Raw genomic sequence first — 17,977 nt, forward strand, 5'->3', positions numbered from 1 at the left:
GGTACCACATGGTACACCAGGTAACCTGAGACAATGGTACCACATGGCACAGCAGTGCTAACCACATTCCTTCCTCCCTCCTACTACATTCCCAACACAAATCATTCCGCCATCAAATTCTGCCATTCACAACATTTGTTCATCTTGCACTTTGGTCAATCCATACTTTTGAAAGCTAATGTCATTTTATAATCCTGCAATATGGAATTAGAATACACTAATAACTCCAAAAATTATGAAACCAGTGTTCTTTATTCAAGGCATTACAAACACAAAAGGGAAACTAAGGTTAAAGAAAGGAAGTATTTACCATATATACATAGAAGTGAAAGCCTGTGGACTATTTCTTGTCTGTCCCCTCCTCACATCAGCCCTTCTTTCTGCCAAAGACCCTATTTATCAGCAAGGATCCATTACACAGCTCCAGCTGTCCTTTTTCACTATTGCCACCTGCTGCAGATTGTTCCAGTACAACTCTAATCTCCCTTACTCAGTGCCTGCTCTCACCATCGCCACCTGCTGCTCAAGGTCCCATTACACACTTATTTGCTTGAAATTGGTGATCCCAGCGACTGCACATAGGACACAGTGACTGTGTGCTAAGCAGTTATGTTAGTAATAGGTTCAATTGCAGAGTGGGATGTTCACATCTGCATTAGCGGCAGCATTCTCTTCCTGCACCACCGATCTGGGAAGATGGTTAAGTTTGGGTAATATTCAATATTTCCTTGAGAAGATCTTCTTAGCCTCCTATCTGTGACGATACCTCCCAAGGGTTTTGCAGGGATCACCCACATTGGGTTCCAGGTTGGTCCAAACTCCAGGGGTCATATGACAAATGTCACTTGTTGTTTTGTAGATCATTCCTGATCTACTTTCCATGATGCAAGTAGGTATCCCTATAGTGAATGAACCCCCGGATTCACACCAAATGAGTCACTTCTGGACTCTGCATCATTTCCTGACTCCACTTCTCTCAAGTGATCATAGGGCAACATCTTCTTTAACACCACTGAGTGAGTTGCTCACATTCACATAATCCACTCGACTTCTGACCTCAAGTGACTGTTCTCTGTGCACCTTCTTCTGAAGCTGCCATCCAGCTATTGGTTCAACAGCATACCTTTGGCCATGCGATCGCTTTGTTGACCTATGGAGGTGGGATATCACACATCCTCCCTCTTATTCCAACCTGATGTTCCATTTCCAGAGGAATAGTCATGTGCTGACTAGAAGATCAGGGCTGACAGCCTTGTAATCGATCATTGTTTTCATTCTCAGCACTTCTCTCTCCGTTCTCTCGGGTACCATCTGAACTGCCTGGCTTAGCCTTCTATGTTGCTCAGCATCCGTGTATTGACCTGACCATTTCCTTCAGAAGGTGGGGTGAGCATGAAGAGATGGTCTGTGGGCAGGCCTAGATTATATTTTAAATAGTTAATGTGAAGAATGGCCCGAGGATGAGTGAGGACTGCTATTATAAACATCAACTAGCTCTGGAAGCTTCTCGGGCAGCAATTGTTTACTCTCGGGAGGCAAGGTGGTCATGCAGAGTTCATTGAAATCGTTCACCCTATCCATTACCCTCTGGATGGTATGGGTGGTGTGGCTCATGACAATGCCACAGACCTTGCAACATTCTCTTAGCATCATGCTCTCAGATTTGTGTCCCTGGTCATTCTGAATCCGATATGGAACACCAAAAGGGGCAAGCAGAAAATACAATTCATGCTTTAGTGAAAGCTGAGGTCTTTTGGTCATGGATTGGAATGTTTGAGCTTGGTGTAGACATCTGTTAGTATGAGAACGTGCTCAGTTGGCCCAGGAGGCAGCATGTGGGGCTTTGATTAAGCACTGGAGAGGCAAGGGATCAGAAGTAAGAGCTCATTGAGAAGAGTAACTGCTTCCTTCTGCTATGCTTTTGTGTCCTTCTCAGGAGACACCTCTACTTCTCTGCCATCTAAGAGCAGGAGGACACTTTGTTTCACTGAATTGAGGTCCTGTAGAGGCAAATAAAAAATAAATCCCAGTGGCAACCTTAGGTCACATGAACATTTCATGGCCAGATGATGTCTTAAGCAGGAATCTAATTATCCCAATTTCAGAATACTCCCAGATTTACTGTGGTCTTTAAGTGGGCAATGTACAATAAGAAAACACATGCTTTTCCCAACAGATTTGGGTCATTATAATGAGAACCCTTACCTTGGTGTCCTTCTTCTACATCAATTTGTCCTGCAGACAATCAGAATTAACACCTTTGTAATGAAGGTTGTGCCTCTAAAATAGGTCTGTAAAAGGTGCAGGCAAGCTTAAACGTATGTTAGTCATGCACTCTGTTGGGCCCATTGCTGATCATTCAGGCAAACACCACCAGCAGATGCATTCAGCTGAACACTACATTTATGAAATGAGGAGGTTGCACAAAGCCTGTCTTGCAGGTCAATTGTCAATCACAGTCTCCTGCCTGAAAATGTGAGTAATCCATGTTTTGAGAATAACCTAGAAATGGATGAAAAACAAACCCATTCAAATCCGAATCATTTTTAAGGGGAGTAACCTATAATCAGATTTTTCATAAACTTCCAACTGTGCCTTTGAAAATGTGAAAACATTCACTTCATGTAACAGTTTAGAATGTGTAATTTCAAATTGTGTTTATTTGTGCTTTATCTGGTGAAACTGGCTATTGGTGCCATGATATAAATTGGTTTGTTTTATATTTTATTTTTTAATGGCATATGAATGTCTGCATTAGATTGAGAGGATGGGAACAGTTAAGTCAGAAAAACTGCATCATGTCAATTTCTGATGCTTCTTGGAACAAAAATAGCCATCCCCAATGGCTCAGCCTGGCGGCACACAGATGGCCACTCTTTAGGTTTACTGAAGACATATGTAACTCTGGTTTATTTTTATGGATGTAAAATAGTCTTGAACATGCCTGCAGTGTGAACAGCATTCTTCTCAGTGCATGCTTACTATGATTTATCTGTGTACCAGAAATCACATTATTTGTTGTTTGCAAATTTTGAAGCGAAAATGGGGTGCTTTTCTTAACATAAAATATCGTTTTTAACACAATTGCACACTAGGAATCTATTTGTATCATTAGCCAACATTAAATTGCAATGAAAAACAAACTGAGCAACTGGATTCAACACATCCATTGTTATGATGACTAATGTTATTCATTGTTCGGGTCAGCAAACAAAATAAGGCACAACAGTTGCAGGAAAGGCAGATGTTCTTTGAGATGGCACATCTTTATATTTGTGTTTGTTACCGTGGTTAGCTCATTATCAACCTAGGTTGCTTGTATTTTCCTTGTTACCTACTAGGAGCCAGACAAAGAATAAATCAGGTGAGTCTCAGATTTATTTCTTCCATATATTCTTTGCATAACTTAAACACTGCAGCATACTGTGAGAAGGGAGCTACCAAGGTGGAATGTCCTAATACTAATTTGTCTATTTTTTAAAAATGTTAAGTACTATCATTAAAAGTAATCCAGTCTTTGCTGATGATGTTGATGCATCCTGTCCGAATATTGCATGTCCACCAAAATACTCACTGGTAAAGAATTACAGTTCATCACATTTTACCTACTTATCCATTCAAAGTTTTACATTGAATTTGTCAATTTCTTGACAACATTTGTCTGCTTCACAAACATTAGCACTATTTGAAGATGCCGGTGTTGGACTGGGGTGTACAAAGTTAAAAATCACGCAATACCAGGTTATAGTCCAACAGGTTTAACTGGAAGCACTAGCTTTTGGAACGCTGCTCTTTCAACCCCCTGATGAAGGAGCAGTGCTCCAAAAGCTAGTGCTTCCAGTTAAACCTGTTGGACTATAACCTGGTGTTGCATGATTTTTAAATTAGCACTATTGTGCATTTAAAAAGCCAAAAATATATCCACATTTGTGCAATAGATTCATGAAATGAAGATGGATAATACTGTTATCAAATAAAACAAAGTAAAGTTATTATCAGAAATAAGTTCAACATGAGGTTGCCCTTCTGTAGCTTAAAATAAAAATCATTAATCAGCTTTTGATAAAACAAAATCAATTTGGATAACTAAAATTTGACTTTTAAAGCTAAGAAAAGAAACTTTAAATGCTAGAGTTTCCTCAAGAAAGCAACCCAGGAAATATCAGAGATAAATATATTGACATTGTATAACACAAATTCTGGTTGATTTTTTTTTAACAATATGATTAAAATGTAGAAAATTGCAGGATGGTCTATTGATACACTTTTCAATTTTGAACATGTCATCAGCACGAATAAAGAGACAAATTATCAATCCAGTTTATTCTTGATTGCATATGGTCAGTTCTGCTGCCTCACAGCGCCAGAGATCTGGGTTCAATTCCCTCCTTAGGCGACTGACTGTGTGGAGTTTGCACATTCTCCCCGTGTCTGCATGCGTTTTCTCCGGGTGTTCCGGTTTCCTCACACAGTCCAAAAATGTGCAGGTTAGGTGAATTGGCCATGCTAAATTACCAGTAGTGTTATATGAAAGGGTAAATGTAGGGGAATGGGTCTGGGTGAGTTGCGCTTCAATGGGTTGGTGTGGACTTGTTGGGTTGGAGGGCCTGTTTCCACACTGTAAGTAATCTAATCTAATCTAATCAACTTTAAGCAACTACTTTAATTTTAATATTACCATAGACAGGTTTGGAAAATAGAAAATATAATACTTATTCAAGAAAGGAGACAGGCAACAGTGTGTCATATGCTCAACCATCTTCAGCTGCTTCATCAATCAACTCCACCCATGAGATGGTCAGAGGTGGAGATGTTTGTCAATAATTGCATGTTGTTCAGAACTATTCATAACTTCTTAAATACTGATGCTGCAAATGTGTTGCTGGTCAAAGCACAGCAGGCCAGGCAGCATCTCAGGAATAGAGAATTCGACGTTTCGAGCATAAGCCCTTCATTCTTAAATACTGAAGCAGTCAATGTCCAAATACAACAAAGACCATATCTAGGCTTGGACTGAAAAGTAAAAAGTAACATGTGTTCAACACAAATGTCAAGCAATGGCCATCTCCAACAAAAGAAAATCTAACCATTGTCCCTTGACATTTAATGGTATTCCCATCACTGTAACCCTCACTATCAACATCCTGGGGATTACCATTGACCAGAGCTAAGCTGGACTTGCAATATGAAAACAACGATTGCAAATGCAGGTCAGATGTGAAGAATACTGCAACACATAATTCAACCCCTGACTCCCAAAGCCTGTCCACTGTCTACAAAGCACAAGTCACGAGTGTGATGAAATGCTCTTCTCTTCCTGGATGAGTGCAGCTCTAACAACACTCAAGAAGTTTGATACCATCTAGGACTAAGCAGCCTGCTAGATTGGCACCACATCCACAGACATTCAGTCACTTCACTACAGATGCTCAGTAACAGCAGTGTGTACCACCTTCAAGATGCATTGCATAAATTTACCAAAGATCCGTAGACAACATTTTCCAAACCTATGATCAAGTTCATCTAGAAGGAGTTGAACCAAAGGTTCTGTTTCTGTGCAGTATAACTCTATGATAAGGGCAGCAGGTACATGAGAACACCAACACCCCCAAGTCATTCGTCATCCTGAATTGGAAATAGATTGTGTTCCTTCACTGTGGCTGGGTCAAAATTCCAGAATTCCTTCCCTAACAATATTGTGGGTTTACTGCAGCACCTGCAATGGTTCAAGAAAGCCACCATCTCATGGGCAGCTAGGGGCACAACGGTGTTGAGTCCATTATTGAAGTCATAGCTGTAGAGTCATAAAGCAGAATCAACATGGATTTGTGAAAGGAAACTCACATTTAGCAGAACTATTTGAATCTATTGACAAAATAACATTCATGTTGGATGGAGCGGAATCAGTAGATGTGGTGTTCTTGGATTTCCAAAATGCATTTGATAAGATGCCACTTCAAAGGTCGCTGTGTAAGACTTGAGTATACAGTGTAGGGGATAACACTTTAGTATGGATAAGAAATTGATGAGCTAACAGATCCCAGCGACAGTTGCTCTTCTACAGGAAAATGTGAAGTCATTCATTTGGTAGGAAGGATAGGAGAGGCAATATAAAAATCAAAGGCTTCAATTCCAACAGGAATATGAAAGGAGAGGAATTTGAGGAAAGAAGTGCCTTAATTGATAAAGTGGCAGGAGAATTTATGAAAGGTACATAGCATGCTTAATAATATCAGTCAAGGCCTAGCATACAAAAGCATATAATTCATGATGAACCTACATAAAACATGATTTACAATCTCCATCAATGATTTGACTGAGGGAACCAAAGTTATGGTAGCTAAATTTGTCAATGACACCAAGATAGCCAAGAAAGTTAGAAAATCTTTGAAGCAAATAAAGCAAGTTAAGTAAGTGGGCGAAATCTAAGGAGGTATAGTATAATATGTACGGCATTTGTTCAGATGACTACTCTGATTTCTAATGGTATATGCTACCTCAACTTGTATGTGGTATTGGGTAAATGATATTGAGGTTGCTCAATGCCAGAAATGTTCCTTTCCCTTTGCTTTGTCTTGGGTATATCTAATAATTACTGGCAGAACATAAACCACAGTAAAATATATACAGAAGGGGCCTGTACTTCTGACTTCTTCAAGAAGGTTTATTGCATGATAGCAATAAATGCAGCTATGTTTGGTTAGGTATAATTACTAAAACCTTAGGTAGGTGGGAGAGATATGTCTTCTCTCTATGAAAGCTACAGCAGAACTCATCTTTATCCACCAACTATGTATGAAAGCAGTAGAATAGGTGGCACCACATAACAGGACAATTAACCCTTCCAGAGCTATTACATTCTACCACATTCACCCCCTCCCAATTTTTAATCTATAGTTCACCATTTTGCATTCACGCATATAACAATGTTGCATTTTTCAACTACCGCTAAAGTCTCTGACTTTATAAATGCAAATGGACTGGCCATTTCACACTTTACTCAAAATGTACTGTCATTGGACCTGGAAGAATAATCATTCTCTTGTTGAGGACTGTTGATTCTGGTTCCAGTCTACGTATCATTTCTCCACTGGAGGACATTTAATCTCTTGGATATTCTTTGTGGAAGGACATTGCTCTTTGTAGGAACATTTGTTCATCCATTATCTTATCTGGTGGATTCTTCATCTCCTGAATTTCTTACACAGAGGACATCTTCCCTGCTAACTCAGACAGATTCCCATGACATTACGGAGGGATGATCTTTAAACTTACATATGTCCATCATAGAAGACAATTGCTCTATTGAAACAAGTACCTTCTTTTCTGGGTATTTTGGACTTCTGGATCAGTAAATCACTTCCTGTCTGGAAGCGGTAGCCTGCCTTGTGCCAGTTTAGACAGAGCAGATGCTTAGAGTCATAGAGTTGTAGAGAAGTACAGCACGGAAACAGACCCTTCAGTCCAACTTGTTCATGCCAACCAGATATCCCAACACAATCTAGTCCCACCTGCCAAGACCCCACCCATACCCCTCCAAACCTTTCCTATTCATATACCCATCCAAATGCCTCTTAAATGTTGCAATTGTACTAGCTTCCACCACCTCCTCTGGCAGCACATTCCACACACTTACCACCGTCTGCGTGAGAAGGTTGCCCCTTAGGTCTCTTTTATATCTTTCCCCTCTCACCCTAAACCTATGCCCTCTAGTTCTGGACTCCCCACTCCAGGGAAAAGACTTTGCCTATTAACCCTATCCATGCCCCTCATGATTTTATGAACTTCTATAAGGTCACCCCCCCAGCCTCTGACACTCCAGTGAAAACAGCCCCAGCCTATTCAATGTCTCCCTATAGCTCAAATCCTCCAACCTGGCAACATCCTTGTAAATCTTTTCTGAACCCTTTCAAATTTCACAACATCCTTCCGATAGGAATAAGACCAGAATTGCACGCAACATTCCAAAAGTGGCCTAACCAATGTCTGTACAGCTGCAACATGACCTCCCAACTGCTGGGCCAGTGAATGATGGGCTGGCTTGCATCAAGTCATGTGCAGCTCATTATCTGTTAGTTGTTGATCAATTTGGATAGCTTTAACTGTCCATTGCAGTTGCTAGACTTCTGAAGTGAACCTTTTGGTGCTCAGTCATGTTACTGAAGGATTGTTGCTTACTCAGCCTTATCGCTGTCACTGCCACTCTCTGTACTGCTCTCTGAGGATAATCAGTCAAAGATTCATGAATGCACTCAAGTGGGTTAGGCTTCTCATTCTTGTTCTCAGTATTCACTTCTTTTCACAAGTTTTGCAAAGCTTTAGCTCTGATCTACTTTTAGTGATGATAGTAGTGGTTTGCAGACTAGACAATCCCGTATAATTTTAGATTTCACAATGAAACATTACATTTTTGACCTCTGGCCATCACACCTGATAACACCCTGGGTTGACATCTGCCAATGTCTAAGTGACTCCATCTACATATATCATTTCCAATCACTTTTCTGAGGGAAACTAGAATTATTTATATTTTGTCAGAAGTAAATAAATTGTTCATGACAGTGAAATGCTGTCTGAGCTCAATGTGTTCTTAGCCAGACTGAATTTATGATCTCATAATCGTTTAACACAATACTGGAGATTTGTAGCAGAGTCTTGCTCACTGTTTGTTCTTGTTAAATTTATTTGAGCCCCGTTGGGTGTGTTGGCCATGTTTTTTCTCAGTCATATGAAACATTTCTTCTTGTCATTGTAGGTAATGTCAACAAATTCATTTACCTTTTTGGAATCTGAAATGAATTTAGAAAGCTGAATTAAATCTTTTAATCCTTGATCAATTGGTTTCCGGAGCTGTGTTTCTCTGGAAGTCATTGAACTCATGCTACTCTCCTAAGCAAATTGAATTGTAAGATATTTGCAGGCTTGAAAGTGCAATTAATTGATTGTATTCAACAAACACATTTCCAACTCTCTTCTGTGCATTACATTATGATGTAAAGTAGCATTCCATACTTCTGACAATTATTCCAGTTACACTGTGTCGTCTCACCTCTGTAGGCTATAAATTATGATAACTGATATGACAGGATCATTACCTCATCACTTACATCATGCTTACATTTAACAGGATGTCCATAAATAAGTTCTGTGATGTACTTTGACTTAAGAAGTTTGACACCATCAGGCCAAAGCAAACCACATAATTGTCACCACATCCATTAACATTTAATCAGTGTCAGCAGTGTATATCATCTAAAAGATTCAATGCAGAAATTCACCAAGGCTTCATTGACGTCAACTTCCAAACTCATGTCCTCTGCCTCCTAGAAGGACAAAGGCAGCAGGTAGACAGTGCCTGCTAATTCCTCTTTAAGCCACTTACTATCCTAAGTTGGAAGTATAACACTGTTCCTTCACTGTCTCTGCATTAAAATTGTGGAACTCCCTCCCCAACAATGGGTTTAGCTATAACTAAATTCCTTCCCCAACAGTGGGTGTAGCTATAACCAAACTCCCTCCCCAACAATGGGTGTAGCTATAACCAAACTCCTTCCCCAACAATGATTGTTGCTATAACCAAATTCCCTCCCCAATAGTGGGTGTAGCTATAACCAAACTCCCTCCCCAACAATGGGTGTTGCAATAACCAAACTCCCTCCCCAACAGTGGGTGTTGCAATAACCAAACTCCTTCCCCAACAATGGGTGTTGCTATAACCAAACTCCTTCCCCAACAATGGGTGTTGCAATAACCAAACTCCCTCCCCAACAGTGGGTGTAGTTGTAACCAAATTTCCTTCCCAACAGTGGGTGTAGCTGTAGTCAAATTCCCTCCCCAACAGTGGGTGTAGCTATAACCAAACTCCCTCCCCAATAGTGGGTGTAGCTATAACCAAACTCCCTCCCCAACAGTGGGTGTTGCCATAACCAAACTCCCTCCCCAACAGTGGGTGTAGCTATAACCAAACTCCCTCCCCAATAGTGGGTGTAGCTATAACCAAACTCCCTCCCCAACAGTGGGTGTTGCCATAACCAAACTCCCTCCCCAATAGTGGGTGTAGCTATAACAAACTCCCTCACCAACTGGGGGTGAAGCTATAACCAAACGAACTCCGGTGGTTCAAGAAGGCAGCCCAGCACCACAACCTCAAGGGCAAAAATGTTATGACTTTATAATGAGAACATCTTAATTGTCATAGACAAGAAAATCAACATAGAGATCAAAAAGGATTTTTTGGTCATTGGGTAATGGATTCCAGCATCTGCAGTTTTTTTACTCTAACTAAGTTGCACTACTGCCAAGTCTCTTCAACAGATGCCCATTTTGAAGAAGGTCGCTACCTCCCTCAGGCGTGAACTCAGTGAGTCCCTCTCTCACTGCCATACCACTGTGACCTCTCCAGCCCTTCAGCATTGCAGAAGCAGTCATTCCGGTACCTGACTTTGTGTCGCACTTCAAAATCACATTTGAATATTTTCACAAACAGACACTATAAAGGTGATGGTGCACTTGACAGCAGTTGACAACAGATTATTTCTAACATCTTAAGGTGTTACAACAGTAAATTTCTTGCTGAATAAGTAGGTGTGAAACTTGCATGATGCCAAATAGCAAAACAAATGTCTCATACTCTTATGTTGGCATAGTTGGCTTTTGCAGATAGCATGGTTTTCAAACCAAAATTAATAGGTTTTCCATTTTGCAAAAGACAAGTGTAAGACAATTTTGCGACGTATCTCCCTCAAGAATCCTTCTTGAATAAATCTCTCAGTTCAGAAATCCTCTCCTGCAAAATTGAGATTATATGCTAAGAACAAGTTGAAAAATCGAAAGCAATGTCACAGATCCTGCGTGATCAGCACAGTTTAATATCCTAGATCTTCCCTCCATCAGGACTGATGTTGTGGCATTGACCCAACACTTCACACTGTTCAATACCAACCCATATCATTGTGCATGATCCCTTGTTTACAATGCATTCAAACTTTTGTCTCCTGCAGCTGACAATGACATCAGCACAGTCTTGGTGGCTCTACAAGCTTTCATCAAAGAATCTCATAGAATCCCTATAGTGTGGAAACAGGCCCTTCAGCCCAACAAGTCCACACTAGCCCTCTGAAAAGTATCCCACCCAGACCCATTCCCCTATCCTATTACTCTGCATTTACCCCTGATTAATGCACCTAACCTACACATCCCTGTACACTATGGGCAATTTAACGTGGCCAATTCACCTAACCTGCCAATACCTTTGGACTGTGGGAGGAAACTGGAGTACACGGAAGAAACCCATGCAGACACGGGGAGAATGTGCAAACTTCACACAGACAGTCACCTGAGGTTGGAATCGAACTCGGATCCCTGGCACCGTGAGGCAGCAGTGCGAACCACTGAGCCACCATGCTATCCGAGGAGATATTTACTCCTCCAGGAAGGAAGCAATGAAGATGCCTCCTTCACTATACGCCAGCTCAGAAACTGACACTTCAGTGGAAATTTTATTTAGATTAGAGGTGGGAGTACATTCTAATGAGTACATCAATGCCATATCTCTGCAGCTGATTGAGGAAGAGGTGCCCATGTTGCTGACGCTCAGACAACTGCCAGAAATTCAGCACCTGCTAAGCCCCAAGCAGGAAAAGAGTCCCATTAACAACTTTGCGATATGTAACAATGTAGCAATTTAACAATGTTCAAATGCAGAAGCAGACTCAAGAGCAGCAGGCAGGTTTTACAGAGTATAATAATCCCAGCTGATGTTATATCCAGACAAATCAGATCTTGAACGGAAATTTGGCTTGATGCATTGTATGTTGTTTCTTTTGCTGGTGTTCATGAGATGGTCCTTCACTGAAACAGTAGTGTGCAATGCTGCAGATTTACCAAATGTTTGTCAAAGAAAAGAAGACAACATAGAATAAACCAAACTATATACACTTGATGTGTCTTTAAAGATTTCAAAATAAGTGCTAAAATATAATCTCATCAATCCAAAAAATACCCTTTATAGATCATAGTACACTTCATACAGATTCAAAATGCACTACTTTACAATACTTACACCAGAAAGAATCTCCTTCTCTATCTTTTCTGCAAGCTTAATTTAACTATGACTTCAATTTCCAGTATGAAGAATCTGATAGCCTCTTCTTTGAGCCTTTACACAACTAAGCTTGGTTTTCCCAGCTTTCAAATAACCAATCAGCATTATACCCAAACACTTTTGGTCAGGAACTATCACTAGTTCCAGCCATTCAGCAAGTCAAGTTAAAAGTGTTATGAACCTTTAGTAAATAAAACAGTGAGCTTCAGATTCTGGACATCTTGAAACAAAAGCAGAAATTACTGGCAAAATTTAGCAGGTCTGTCAATATCTGTGGGAAGAAAGCCGAGTTAACGTTTGAGATCCAGTGATTTTTCATCAGAACTGATAGCAACAAGGTGGGAGATGGGTTGAACACTGCTAACGGTCCTATTGATCATGGCAATGGGGAGTCCTTGGTTGAAGATAAAGGTAGATGTTCCTGACGATCTCCTGCAGAAAGTGGCATTGTCAGAATAGCTGCAACCAACAAAGAGCTGATCAACTGGGAGAATGGGATTACCTTCCGATTTCCTCCCTTCAACTTCACCTGTTCCATCTCCAACTTCTCCCTCCCATTCCTCAGCATTTTTCTCAGGGAAGAGGCTGACCAATGATATGCACTGCAAATGACTCAACGCCGACAGTTACCTCGACTTTTTTATATCCTCAAAGCCTACTTCCTGGAAAGGCTCCATCTCATTCTCCCAGTTTCTGTGTTGTATCTGTTCTAACAATGCCACCTTCTGCGATGGGGCTCAGAAATATCCTCTTCATCAAACAAGGATTACTCGCTACCATGGTTAGAACATAGAACATTACAGCGTAGTACAGGTCCTTCGGTCCTCGATGTTATGCTGACCTGTGAAACCCATCTAACCTACACTATTCCATTATTGTCCATATGTCTATCCAATGATCATTTAAATGTCCTTAATGTTGACGAGTCTACTACTGTTGCAGGCAGTGTATTCCATGCCCCTACTACTCTCTGAGTAAAGAAACTACCTCTGACATCTTTCCTATATCTATTACCCCTCAAATTATAGCTATGACCCCTCATGCAAGCCATCACCATCCGAGGAAAAAGGCTCTCACTGTCCAACCTACTTAACCCTCCGATTATCTTATATGTTTCAATTAAGTCACCTCTTAACCTCCTTCCTTATAACGAAAACAGCCTCAAGTGCCTCGGCCTTTTGTTGTAAGACCTTCCCTCCGTACCAGGCAACCTCCTAATAAATGTCCATTGAACCTTTTCCAAAGCTTCCACATCTTTCCTATAAAGCAATGACCAGAACTGTACGTAGTACTCCATGTGCGACCACACCAGAGTTTTGTACAGCTGCAGCATGATCTCATGACTCCAAAGCTCAATCCCTCCACTAATAAATGTGAACATATTGTATGCCTTCTTAACAACCTTATCAACGTGGGTGGCAACTTTCAGGGATTTTTTACATGGACACTGAGATCTCTCTGCTCATCCACACTACCAAGAATCTTAGCATTAGCCCATTGCACTGCATTCCTGTTACTCCTTCCAAAGTGAATCACCTCATATATTTCCACATTAAACTCCATTTGCCACCTCTCAGCCCAGCTCTGCAGTTTAATCTATGTCCCTCTGCAACCTACAACATCCTCCAGACTATCCACAACTCTAACAACCTTAGTATCATCTGCAGATTTACTAACCCATCCTTCTACATCCTCATCCACATCATTTATAAAAGTGATAAACAGCAGTAGACCTAAAACAGATCTTTGCAATAGTACTGAACTCCAGGATGAATATTTCCCAACAATCACCACCCTCTGTTTTCTTTCAGCTAGCCAATTTCTGGTCCAAATTGCTAAATCACCCTAAATCCCATGCCTCCATGTTTTGTGCAATGGCCTTCCGTGTGGAAGCTTATCAAACGCTTTACTGAAATTCATATACACCACATCAACAGCTTTAACCTCATTCACCTATTTAGTCACCTTCTCAAATAACTCAGTAAAGTTTGTGAGGCACGACCTACCCTTCAGAAAACAATGTCGATTATCCTTAATCAACTTATTCCTTTTTCAGATGACTATAAATCTTATTTCTTATAAGTTTTTCCAACACTTTACCCACAACCGAAGTAGAGCTCACTGGTCTATAATTTCCAGGGTTGTCTCTACTCCCCTTCTTGAACAAGGGAACAACAGTTACTATCTTCTAGTCTTCTGGCACTATTCCTATAGACAATGAATGACATAAAGATCAAAGGCAAAGGCTCGGCAATCTCCTTGGTTTCCCAGAGAGTCCTTGGATAAATCCGATCCAGCCCAGGGGATTTATCTATTTTCACACTTTTCAAAATTACTAACACCTCCTCCTTGTGAACATCAATCCCATCTAGTCTAGTACCCTGTATCCCAGTATTCTCTTCGGCAACATTGTCTTTTTCCAGTGTGAACACTGATGAAAAATATTCATTTAGTGCTTCCCTTATCTCCTCTGACTCAATGCACAACTTCCCACTACTATCCTTGATTTGTCCTAATCTTACTCAAGTCATTTTTTATTCATGACATACCTATAGAAAGCCTTAGGACTTTCCTGGATCCTATCTGCTAATGACTTCTCATGTCCTCTCCTGGCTCTTCTTAGCTCTCTCTTTAGGTTTTTCCTAGCTAACTTGTAAATCACAAGCTCCCTAACCGAGCCTTCACATCTCATCCTAACATAAACCTTCTTCTTCCTTTTGACAAGAGGTTCAACGTCTTTAGTAAACCACGGCTCCCTCGCTCGATAACTTCCTCCCTGCCTGACAGGTACAGGCTTATCAAGGACACACAATAGCTGTTCCTTGAACAAGCTCCACATTTCAATTGTGCTCATTCCCTACAGTTTACTTCCCCATCCTATGCATCCTAAATCTTACCTAATTGCATCATAATTGCCTTTTCCCCAGCTATAATTCTTGCCCTGCGGTACATACCTATCCATTTCCATCGCTAAAATAAACATAACCAAGTTGTTGTCACAATCTCCAAAGTGCTCACCTATCTCCAAGTCTAACTCCTGGCCAGGTTCATTACCCAGTACCAAATCTAATATGGCTTCGCCTCTTGTTGGCCTATCTACATACTGTGTCAGGAAATCCTCCTGCACACATTGGACAAAAACTGATCTGTCTAAGGTATTTTAACTATAGTATTCCCAGTTAATATTTGGAAAGTTAAAGTTCACCATAACAACTACCCTATTACTCTCGTTCCTATCCAGAATTATCTTTGCTATCCTTTCCTCTACATCTCTGGAACTGTTCGGAGGCCTGTAGAAAACTCCCAACAGGGTGACCTCTCCTTTCATGTTTCTAACCTCAGCCCATACTACTTCAGTAGATGAGTCCTCAAATATCCTTTCTGCAAACGTAATACTGTCCTTGCCTAACAATGCCAAACCGCCTCCTCTTTTACCATCTTCCCTGTTCTTACTGAAACATCTAAATCCCAGAACCTGTAGCAACCACTTCTGTCTTTGCTCTGAAATGGCTACAGCATCGCAATCTCAGGTACCAATCCATGCTGCAAGTTCACCCACCTTAGTTAGATTAGATTACTTACAGTGTGGAAACAGGCCCTTCGGCCCAACAAGTCCACACCGACCCTCTGAAGAGCAATCCACCCAGACCCATTCCCCTCTTCACCTAACACTACAGGCAATTTAGCACGTCCAATTCACCTAACCTGCATATCTTTGGACTGTGAGAGGAAACTGGAGCACCCGGAGGAAACCCACGCAGACATGGGGAGAATGTGCAAACTCCACAAAGACAGTTGCCTGAGGCAGGAATTGAACCCGGGTCTCTGGCGCTGTGAGGCAGCAGTGCTAACCACTGTGCCACCATGCCGGCCCTGGCCTTGAAGTAGACACACTTCAAGCCAACTTCTTGCTTCCCAGTGCTTTCTTGCGACCTTAAAACCTTATTTTGGATCTCGCTACTCACAACCTCCTGTATACTTGAACTACAATATAGGTTCCCATCCCCCTGCTGAATTAGTCTAAACCTACCCAAACAGCATTAACAAATTCCACTCCCCCAGGATATTGGTACCCCTCCAGTTCAGGTGAAGGCCCCTTAGATGTGTCCAACCTATCCCCTACACTTGAGCCCTCACCCTTTCCCTTCCTTTCCACATTAATGAGAGGTCACTTACCTCCTATCAGCCTTGGTATCCAAAGGATTGTAAGTCACCATTTCTGTCATTTGCAGATGCCATGATCAGACAACTCTTCCCCCTCCCTCTTTCATCAGCATTCCAAAAGGACTGTTGCCTCCTGCACACTCTGGTCCATTCCTCATCCATTCCCAATATCGCCTCACACCTCTCCAGCAACTTCCCGTGCAATGGCAGAAAATATAACAGCTGACCATTTACCTCCTTCGTCCTCAGTATCCAAGGTCTCAGACACATCTTCCAAATGAAGCAATGCTTTATCTGCACTTCAATCAACCAAGTCTACGTTCTTGCTGTTCACAATGCGGTCTCTTCTGCAATGGGGAGACAGAGCACAAACTAGGTGATCACTTTGCAGAACACCTACATTCTGTCTGCAAAATGACCCCTAGCTTCTAATCATCTGCCATGTCAACACAGCACCATGTTTCCATGTCAACACTTCTGCCTCAGGCCTACTGCAGTGTGTAAGCTCAAAGAACAATATTCCATTTTCCGCTTGGAACCCTGCAGCCTCTAGGACTCAATATCAAATTCAGTATGTTTTGAGCCTATTTCTGTCCCTCTGGGTCCTGTTATGACATGGGTCGCACATACTCCTGGACCCAATGGCACAATGCACAGGATGCATTCAGTACAGATCATCCATTTTATTGTAATCTTAACTCTTATTTTCATTCATTCACTTTTTCTTCTGTCCTGGCCTGCTATCCCTAAATTCATTGTTTACCTGCCCCTTTCATCTCTCTCTCTCTCTGAGTTCCTTTTAGCTCTACCCCTCTCCCGCCCCGTCCCCCAACCTTGTTTTTCCCACCTGCTAACAATTCTGATGATGGGTCACCTGACTCGAAATGTTAACTCTGCTTTCTTCCTGCAGATGCTGCCAGACCTGCTGAATTTCTCCAGCAATTTCTGCTGTGAACTTTTAAGTTCTGAATGAGGGTGAAAGCACCAAAAGGCAGTGTTTCTGTCAGCATCAAAGTAGTCACAAAGTGAGTGGGCACTAAAGGATCAAGGGAACAGCCCTGAGTTAGACTCTGGTCAAATGGATGAACTGTGTGCCTGTCCCTGCAAGCAAAATATCCTGACATCAACATTCCAAAGATAGGTGTCCAGTGCACTCCAAAGTTGGAGTGCAAAACCCTATTGTAAGTGGATTGGAGATGTGTGATGATGATGATGATGTGATGAAGCTGGTACAGGGTCGAAGGTTAAGCTCTGTTGAGAGGAGCTGTTGGCAGTTGCTGTCCATGGAGTGTGTGCCCTGAGATGTTGGAGCCTAGTGTCCAAGACAGATTCCCGGAGGAGCAGCAGAAGTTGGTATTTCCAGGTAATTGTTCTTATTTTCATGTTGGGGATTGTCTAGTGTCTATCCAGTGGAAATGAGAAACTGCATATCAATGAGGTGATATTTTGGAATAATGACATGTTCATGGGTGCCATTAGGTCTCTGATTGCTCATGAATAAGAATCTTGCCTTGCCATGCAATACTTTTGGTCAATAAAGCTTTTTGCTTTTGATGTCAAGAAGCTCCTCGCCGACCCTCTCATACAATTTTCCTAACTGTCTCACTATTGACGGTGTTGTTCAGAATCAGGGAAGGTTCAGCCCAAGAAGTCTGATTGCTTGAGAGAGGGCTAGCAAAAGGAGACGTTATTGCTCCATAGACTTCCTGC

Source organism: Hemiscyllium ocellatum, chromosome 13 (genome assembly GCF_020745735.1).
Source record: "Hemiscyllium ocellatum isolate sHemOce1 chromosome 13, sHemOce1.pat.X.cur, whole genome shotgun sequence".
Classification (NCBI taxonomy): Eukaryota; Metazoa; Chordata; class Chondrichthyes; order Orectolobiformes; family Hemiscylliidae; genus Hemiscyllium; species Hemiscyllium ocellatum.